A 10,856-nucleotide genomic window follows, 5' to 3' on the forward strand; every position below is an offset into this window, starting at 1 on the left:
GCCATTAGAGATAGTACCTATAAAGAATCATTATTAGTACTAGAAGAAGCAAACAAGACAAGCAAAAATGACACAAAATAAACATAAGAGCAAAGTTGTAATGACATCTCTGTAGGAACAGTGAAACACGACGGACAAGGTGACGGCTCGTCGTAAGTATGACGAACCGTCATGGGGTCCGTCATGTCTTACTTCAACTATGTTTATGTGGAGACCCCTGAAGGAGTCTCTGTGACAGTTATGACAGATAAGTAGGACGGACCGTCATGATAATGATGGTCCGCCGTCGATGTCCGTCGTGGGGCACTTAGAAAAAGTATGGAGACCCTTAGGATAGGGGTCTCTGACCATCATGACGGTTATGCAGGACGGACCATTGAGGGTACGAAGCTCCATCATAGATGTTCGTTAGTGGACACTTAGAAAAAAAAAAGGAGACCCTTAGGACAAGGGTCTCTGACTGTCATGACGGTTGTGCAAGACGGTCTGTCATGGTAATGACGGTCCGTCGTAGATGTCCATCAGAGGACACTTAGAAAAAGTTGGAGACCCTTAGGACTAGGGTCTCTGAACGTCATGACGGTTGTGCAGGATGGACCGTCGAGGGTACGACGCTCCGTCGTAGATGTCCATCAGTGGACACTTGGAAAAAAAATTGAGACCTTTAGGACAAGGGTCTATGACAACCATGACGGTTGTGTAGGACGGATTGTTGGGGGTACGACGCTCCATCGTAGATGTCCGTCACTGGACACTTGGAAAAAAATGGAGACCCTTAGGACAAGGGTCTCTGACAACCATGACGGTTGTGCAGGACGGACCGTCGGGATAATGACGGTATGTCTTAGATGTTCGTTAGAGGACACTTAGAAAAAGTTGGAGACCCTTAGGACAAGGGTCTCTGACAACCATGATGGTTGTGCAGGATGGACCGTCGTGGGAACGATGTCTGTCGCATGTTTTCGTTGGTGGACACTTAGAGAAAACGAATAGTGGTGTGTTGGAACAGACCCTATGAAGGTTCATCGTTGGTACGACGGTCCGTCATCGGGGTCTCGTTCTGTCATTCAGTGATAGAACTGAGGATGTCACAATCATCCCATGTGACTCAAATGGAACACTTAATGTCAACCTACATGTTTCTAACCTAAGTACCTAGCAAACTAGCAATGCTAAAGCACCAATTTCTAGAGTTTTAACAAGACAATTCGAGGACACTGACCTAGGTCAGACAAAATTTGATCAAAGAACAAATACCTACCAAAAAGAAATAGGCTAATAGTAATTGAAAAACAAAAATGCAATGTAAATGGGTAGAGATCTGAGACACATACCTGAGAAGAGGAGAAAAATAAGCAAGTAAGGCACTTGGTTATCAAGTGCAGAACCACAGAAGCAGACTCCGACCAGTAGAAAGGAGATTTTGGGAATTGGGGATTTAGGGAAATGATATGGATCAGTTGATAGAAAAGAGGATGAGAAGGGTAGGAAGTTAGAAAGGGAGGGAATGGGAGAAATATTGAAAGAAATCGTTCAAATGAAGGGGCGGGGGTTTAAAGGTTGAATATTTTTAAAAATTTCCAGCCGGGTTGGGTCGGGTTGCTGGTTAGTAACGCAACGAGTCCCCGACGACGGTCCATTGCATATGCGACGGTACGTAATGGGTTACATCGTGGGTGCCCTAATTTTGAAAATAAATGAGAAACATACTTGGCACCACGGATTCATGCGACGGACGTCGCAAGCGTGACGGTCCGTCGATGAATCCGTCAGTGATTGTTGCGGAGTGATTTTCTGCAAAATTTTCTGGTGATGTGCTACCTGCAATTTTAAAACTCATTAGTAGAAAATCTTACCATTACTAGAAAGAAAACTATAAGTATTGGGTTGCCTCTCAACCAGCGCCTGATTTAACGTTGCGGCACGACTTAAGAAACTTGATTACTCAGACTTCATCAAGATGGTATGCCTCGATCACTTCATTCGCCGATTCAGCATGCCAAAAATAGATTTTAAATCGTTATCCATTCACCTTAAACCGCACACCCTCCTTGGTTTCTAACTCAACTGCTCCATGAGGGAATAGTTGGGTAATCAAGTAAGGGCCAGTCCATTTGGACTTGAGCTTGCCCGGAAACAAGCGCAACCTAGAATTGTATAATAGCACCATATCACCAACCATAAACTCTCCTTTTTCAATTTTTAGGTCCTGGTAGTTCTTCATCTCTCTTTGTAGGATATAGCAGATACCGATTGGAGCTCACCACTCTGCGTCATGGACCTACAAATGTTGAAGGTCACATCTTTATTGTTCAACCGAAATTTCATCTGCCCATTTTTCCTATCAACTAAGGCTCTACCCGTAGCAAGGAATGGCCTCCCAAGAATAATAGTCACTTCAAAATCGACTTCACAATTAAGAATAACAAAATCTGGCGGAAATATGAATGACTTCACTTTTACTAGAACATCGTGGAGTATCCCTATAGGCCTTTTTACTGTTCGATCGGCCATCAGTAGCCGCATCCCTGTGGGCTCACATAATGCTTTCACAAAATGTAATAACCCGACTGTACAAGGAATAGTAAACGCACCCGGTTCTTCTTTCTTTTGTACTAGAGACCTTGTAGCAATAGCACTACAATGTTGCATTCTATCATCATCCTCAAAAGTAACCGATCTTTTCTTTGAAACCAGATCTTTCATAAACTTGGCATAACCGCGCATTTGTTCTAGAGCTTCTACCAAAGGGACATTAATAGAAAACTGCTTCAACATTGTTATAAAACGCTGATATTTATCGTCCTCAGTCTTTTTCACTAATATTTGAGGAAAGGGGGATGGTGGTCTAGGCATGGGAGTTACCTTTTTAGGCACTTCAGCATCTTTTCCAGTGTTATCTTCTACTTCACCTCTAACCTCTACCACTTCATCATTATCTTTTCTCACCTTTTCCTAATTAGACGGCATAGGTAGGTCAATGGTTTGCTTACCACCCCGAGTAGTGATTGACATACAGTGTCCATCATTTTTTGGATTTTGGACAGTGTTTCTAGGAAGAGTGCCCGATTGCCGTGTCTTTACAGTCGCAGATAATTGGGCTCTTTGCAACTCAAGCTGCTTAATCGATATTGCATGTGCATCGACTTTCTTCCCAATACCCGCTAAATCACTCCATAACTCTTTAATGTGCTCATCTCTAACATCGAACCTCCTCATCATTTTGTGCAACATATCCTCAACTCGTGCCATACTACCTCCACCATCCCTAGGAGTAACTTCACAATTTTGAGGAGGAACATAGGGCCCATTCCTATCGTTTCTGTTACCATAGTTACCCTTGTTGAAGTTGTAGTTGCGGTTGTAGTTTCCATCTCAGACATAATGACCCTCACGGTTATAGTTACCATAGATCCGACCTAGGTTTCCTTGACCTTGGCGCCAATTCTCCTGATTTGAGCCTTGGGAACTCGGTCGAAAATCCCCCGTCTGATCATTTACCGCATAGATATCCTTCTCATAATAACATTCTTCATTTGGCGGGGGTGGTTTAGACAAGTAGTTAACTGCATTTATCTTTTCTGCACCCAGTGACATGTTTTAATACCAACCCAAGCTCAGTTCTCATCTGAGCCATCTCTTCACAAATTTCATATGTGGCTGGGTTGTGTGTGGATTGCACTACGAAGGTATTTCTTCCAGTATCTGACTTCCTAGTACTCCAAGCTTTATTATTCCAAGATATTTTCTCCAACTTTTCAGCAATCTCGGCATAAGGACACTCCCCATAAGAACCAACCGCTATAATATCCAATACCGCTTATTATTATCATTCTGTCCCCGATAGAAGTATTCCTTCAGTGACTCATCATCTATGCGGTGATTGGGGACACTTCTCAAAAATGAAATGAATCTATCCCAAGAATTGCTAACTGACTCTCCTGGTAGTGCCACAAAATTGTTCACTCTGTCTTTGTGATTTAGTTTTTTGGAGACCGGGTAGTAACGTGCTAAGAAAATGTTCCTTAGTTGGTTCCAAGTAAAAATTGAGTTATAATGAAGCTCAGTGAACCAATAGCAGCCTCTCTCGTCAGTCATAGAGGAAATACTCTTAGCCCTATTACATCCAACTCCAAATCAGGCCTTCCTACATAACTTTTACATACTGCCCTTACCTTAGTTATATGGACATGTGGGTCCTCATAAGGAAGCCCTGAAAACAAACCTCTAGCAGTGAGCATTTTCATCAGACTACTAGTTACCACAAAGGTGTGGCCTTGTGGTAGAGGGGGCAAGACAAGTGGCCCATAAGAGTCTGCAATATTATCATAACCTCTGTAGTATTCTTGAGGGCGTGGAGCGGGATTTTTTCCCCTTTGTTGATTTTCACCAGGATCATCGGATAATAACTGACCATGAACATCAACCGAAGCTGGGATGTTCTCGTTTGGATCATCATCGTTAATACCCAAGTTTCGATTCATATTGCATAGTGTACGCTCTAATTCGTGGTTGTAGGGAAACAAGGGTTCTCTTCCTCTCCGTCTATTTGACATACAAGGAAGATAGTTCTTGAAGAATCAAAACAATAGAAAAGTAAAATTAAGAAAATATTGACTAAACTTTAGTAATAAGTTTAAGTTAATCTAAAAGCTACTATCCCCGGCAACAGCGCCAAAATTTGATACGCTCAAACTTACTTCTAAAATAAGAAGTCGGTCTTATCAAGTAAAGAACCCAACTAATGAGGTTGGGATCGTTCCCACGAGGAAAATAATTTAGACTTAACTTTATTCTATTATTACTATTATTTAGTCAATTATTTCCCTAGAAAACAAAAGACAATAAAGGAGAGTTTTTATTTCTAAATTAATGAAAATAATTAACTAAACTAAAGTATATAACTAACAGATTCAAATCTTGGAGCTTAATCAATTAATAAAAGTAACTAGGACTTAAGTGTTCCCCACAAGTTCCTAACTTGATAATTCTAACTATAACAATTCTTTCCTAGTATCTTGCATGTAAAGTGATAAGTTATGTACCGCCAAATCCTTGGTCCGGCATCTAGAAAATTTCACTCCGCACCTTTGTCCGGCTAGGTGTGTTGTTATACTAACCCTTACCTTTACCTCATATTAAGCATTGTATTCGATATTTGACTAAGTTATTACTTCGTACAAATTGACACTAGCCTATTAGATAGTGTACACTAAATCTATGTTGATAATTCTTTTCCTATTATCGACCTCCTTGGTCCGGCAAGTAGCATTAAGGCGAGTTCTAACGTTGGTCATCCGTTAAAATGACTTCTAAACGAAAGAATTATCAATACATGCAAGACACTATTCTAGAATTGCTATTTTAGTTAGATTTTACCTTATTATTCGCCCATGGTTCCCACAACCCTAGTTATGAAGTTTAGTTACCCATGGTCATAATCACACTATTCATATATTTAATATAAAAATTCATGCACTTACTTTAATGAGAAAGAATAAAATCCAGAAATTCACTTGATTAATCAACAAAAGCACCATCAATCGATTCCAGAAAAAGTATAACAATTGCTGAAATTAATCCTTCAATACTTGAACAAGAGAACTAAAGATTATCCAAAAATCTAACTATCAAAGAGTCTCACTATCGAAAAGTCTAACTATCGAAAAGTCTAACCCCACAAATGAGATTTTTAGAACTATTTATAAAAAAACAAAAACCTAATAAAAGAAGGATTCTAATTACTGAAAATCTGTCAAACGTGGATGGGTCGACCCATACTTCACAAATTCTTCTGCTGCTTTCTTCGCTACCCTCAACGAACAGGTATCACGAAACGTTCCAAGCACGACGGTCCGTCGAGGGTCTCCGTTTCATAATACTTAAACTTCTTGAAATTTGGGTACTGGACTACTCTCTGATTATTACGACGATTTTCAGAATTCCCCATATTCCACACAAGGTCAGAATTCCCCATCTTCCTTCAGCAGCTTCACTACGATGCCACCTACGGACCGTCACAAGCTCGACGGACCGTCATAAGCTCTGTAGGTGGTCTCTTCTGCACTTCTTCGCTCAAAAACATCCGCGTTCATCTTTGAACAGATTTCCTGCAAATAAGGAGATACTTACATAAAAATCGATACAAAAAGGCTTTTGGACACACACTAAAATTAAGAAAAACATTAAAAATACCGTGAAATCACAGTACATCAATCACTAAATCTACATCTTTTTTCCATTAACACGACTTTACCAGTTGTTATATCAATTTCTGGGCTTCCATTTTTAGTGTATATATTTCTAAGAATATATTAGCTTTGTATAATTTTATTAAAAATGATAAATAATTATTTTTATCTGTTTCTAACCTTCCTGCAATTTCCACTTCTAATTTTAAGATTGTCTTTTCTTAGACTAAAATTCTCTAATTATTTTGAGACTAAATGTGCATCTTTTATGAATAATAATACGAGTTGCTTTTTTTCCCTGCGATGATTTTTTAGCGATAACTTTGTGACATTTTTATTCTTTTTTATATGCATTTTTCATATGTTTGATCAGTTGATTTTTATATTCTGCACAAGTATCTCTTAAATTTTATAATCTAATTGTAATTTTTCATCAATTATATTTAAAAAGACCACACGTAGCACGGATAATATCACTAGTTATGGATACAATAAATTCAAACTCATCGTTTCAAATGTATTGTGTGGTGAGCTTTACAATTTAAATTCAAAGACATGATTTTGTTGATCTAGAACTTGGCCTAAATATTGGTTGAGACAAAATTTGAGCAACATTTAACTTGAGAAAAGATTATAGGCTTTCTTTTATTCGATTGTGCATTTCAAGCCTACTGAATTACATGTTATCCATACAACTCCCATTTCGAGCATGAAACTTTTTTATTCGAATAACCACATTTTAGCATATAACTTTTGAGTGTATAAATGCATTATCTTTTGGTCTCACCTCCTTGAGCACACTATGAATTAGCTACACATCGTCAAAGACCTAAATTGGATAACAAAGTGAAAAAGACCAAATATATCAAAAAAATAAGATAGAATGAAAAAAATGAAATCTCCAACAAAAAGAAGAGAAAATAAAAAAAGGAAGATAAAAAATAAATGAGAAAGACCTTACGAGAAAACAAAGGTCAAATGCAAAAATAAAAAAAAATATTGAAAGCATTGTGCAAATTTTAAGGAGGAAATAGTCACTTTATCCTGAATAAATATCCTACCTTTCCCTAAGATTACATTACAAGCCAATGACAAGTCCTATTTAATCTCATTTCTTATGTTTTCACATTAATGGATGTTTAATGAAGGCCAAGCATATGATATCCCAATCTCATGCATTCAACATCTTTCTGAGTGTGAGTGACTTTCAAAAATGTCCTATGATCTAAATTATTATATTGTGTGAAGTAGGACTTTCATATGTTGCGAGTGCATTTGAAACATGATGATACGAATAATTCTATCCTTTAATTTTGGCAAAATAAATTGATCTTGTAATTACTTAATCATGTCTGAGATACAATTTGAAACTATAAAAATTACTCAAAGTTAACCTCAAATTTGTTTGAAAGTAGTTAAATGTGGTTCATATGCATAATACTAGTTGTTGATACCAACTAAAGTCACAACATTATCAAACATGAACAAATTCTTTTTCCCATTTTTTCATTATATTTTTAAAAATAAATCACGAAAAAGTAATATATTTTTTTTATTACTGAACTACGTTAGAACTGATTTCTAAGAGTAAAATAGGCAGCCCTTCATTAAGGTTCGGTCTATTCACTCAATAAAATAATAATCATGTTATTTTAAATCTCCAAGGGTTGAAACATGACATTGTGGCATATGGTGTTTTACAAAAAAAAATGAGAGGGTCGTATGAGTGAAAACCCTCATGAAAACCATAAGACGATACTAAAAAAGATAAGAATGTCTACTTAGTAATAAACCACGAGAGACATCATTAATTAAATGATGACATTCCGTCCTGACATGAGAACAATCAAGATAGAAATAAAGTTATAAACTGAAAGAATTATTTTTCATGTCTTAACAGGACACAATAACCCGGGATTACGTAAAGGGCATAATAACCCTTATTTTATTTTTCATGTCTTCTCAGAACACAATAACCGATGGTTTCATATAGGGCACAATAACACCTTTTATTTTTCATGTCTATACAGGGCACAATAACCCCTGGTTGCATATAGGGCAACATAACTCTTATCTTATTTTTCATGTCTTTTCAGGGAACTATAACTCCTAGTTGCATATAAGTACAATAACCCCTATCTTATTTTTTGATATCTTCACATGGCACAAAAACATCTGGTTGCATATTGAGCACAATAACCCTATTTTATTTTTCATTTCTTCATAGTACACAATAACCCCTGGTTGCATATAGGGCACAATAACCCCTATTTTATTTTCAACTATTCACAGGGAACAATAATCTCTAATTGCATATAAGTCACAATAACCACTATCTTATTTTTCATTTCTTCACAGGACAGAATAACCTCTGGTTGCATATTAAGCTCAATAACTCCTATCTTATTTTTCATGTCTTTACAAGGCACAATAGCACAATAACCCCTATATTATTTTTCATGTCTTCACAGGCACAATAACCTCTGGTTGCAGATAGGGAGCAATAACACCTATCTTATTTTTCATATCATCAGAGGGCACAATAACCCCTAGTTGTATATACGGCACAGTAACCCCAATTTTATTTTCATGTCTTCACAGGGCACAATAACCCCTCGTTGCATATAGGGCACAATAACCCCTATTTTATTATTATGTTTTTACAGGGCACAATAATCTCTAATCGCATAAGGACACAATAACCACTATTTTATTTTCATGTCTTCACAGGCATAAGCGCCCCCGGTTGCATTTTGGATACAGAACTCCCTTTTGTTTTTGTTCACAATTTTTGTATTGGTTACAAAAATATCATTTTTATGCTTATATCGATTTTTATAGTTTTCATCAGTAACTCACAAAATTTTTCTAATGCAAACTGGACAGAAATTTTGTTTGTTTTGTCTATTTTATTTTATGGTGTGCAGGTTTCTACGCAGTACACAAATTTATAATTTAAGTATAAAGATTCATCCTTTCAAGAAAACAAGTATTCAAGAACATCATACGGAAGAACATCAACGGCTGAAGTCAAGTCATAAAGTTTCAAGTATTAAACTCAGATGTCTAGATCAAACTTCGAATTGATGTACCTACCAAAGAGGGTGAAACAATAATCAATGATTCAAAATGAAGACTCAGCATTATTGGAGTAGATATAATTTTGTATCTTTCCTTTCTTTCCTTCTATATTTTTCCTTTTTATAGTAGCAGGAGCTACGAATCGAAACATCAACAAAACTTAGTCGACAACCTAACTCATTTGAACCGCACATGACACCTTATCATCAACTCAAGATGGTTTCAAAAGTTAAGACGCTGGTAAACCTCTTCTCTTTTACTTATTTTTACATTTTTTGGATAAATGTCTCAGTCAAAACTTAGTTATATTGTTCACTTGTTTGCATGAAAACTCTTCATTTTACAATCAAAGAATGGCATACTGTGAACACCTAATTTTTGACCAAAACATAAAAGTTTTATACCAATTTTAATATTTAAATATTGTTATTTCAAAAGGGTTATATTACAAATAAATAAAAAAATAAATAATAAATTACTACAAATTATAAGCTCATTTATATTGAAATTTAATAATAATAATTAAAAAAAGACAAAAGAAGTTGTGAATTTAAGATGTTGTTTTAATTCTTCTAGTCTAAAAGTAATAAATAACAATATATATTATGAAAAAGTAAAAAGAAAAAAAAAAGAGTCCAAAATTTTTAAAATTACCTTACCTTTTTTAAATTTATTTTTCTAAAAACCTTCCTCCCATCTAATTTCTCTTATTTATATTCTATTTTTTAATTCCTTTTTTGCACGAGGTTTTCAAAAAATTAATAATACATGTTTTCTTATCATCTTCTTTTAATTTGTTTTGTTTCATTCATTTATAATTTGTTAATATCAATATTATTATTATTTATTTTATTTTATTTCCTAATCTCAACCATAATTTTCTTAACTAACTTCCAAACCAAATCTAATCCCACTTCATCAGAATTTATTTTAATTAGCACCAGATTCACACCCAAAATTATTATAAAAATATACGTTCAGTAGAGAAAAAAATGATAGATAGAGAATATACAGAGTGAGATTAAAATACCAGGAAAAAAAAAGCAAGGCAAAAAGAAAAATAAGAAAAGTGAGTTGTTCTTTTGAGAATTACATTAGAGTTAGAGGTCTTGCTCGTGGTTTCAAATTTGTGGTTCTTTAAACTTAATGCTTGGTTATTAACTTTGGAAATTAGTAAGACAGTAGCAGTTCTTTTTGTAGTGAATCAATTTTCACGACGAGGTAACTCTAAATTATTGTATGATTTAAATGGAATGCTTGTACGAAAATTTAATTCCAACAATAAGAATTTCTTCAAACCGCATGTATTATATTCATTAAAATTATTATTATTATTTCTACATTATTTTTGTTATTATGCTCTTTAGGTGCAATTTGTAATTTATATCGCTGCATGATATTGAATTGTTAAACGAATAGATTAGCATATCTTTTCGTCTAGGTTTCGCTTCAAATGATTTTGTTGAATTTATAAACTTGTGAGATTAGAATAAACTAAAATTTAATCGATTAGTGATTTAGAAAAGCTTATGTGAAATATGTTTCCTTTTAATTTGTTGATTTTGATAAAATAGTAAGTAAATA

Source organism: Solanum pennellii, chromosome 6 (genome assembly GCF_001406875.1).
Source record: "Solanum pennellii chromosome 6, SPENNV200".
NCBI lineage: Eukaryota > Viridiplantae > Streptophyta > Magnoliopsida > Solanales > Solanaceae > Solanum > Solanum pennellii.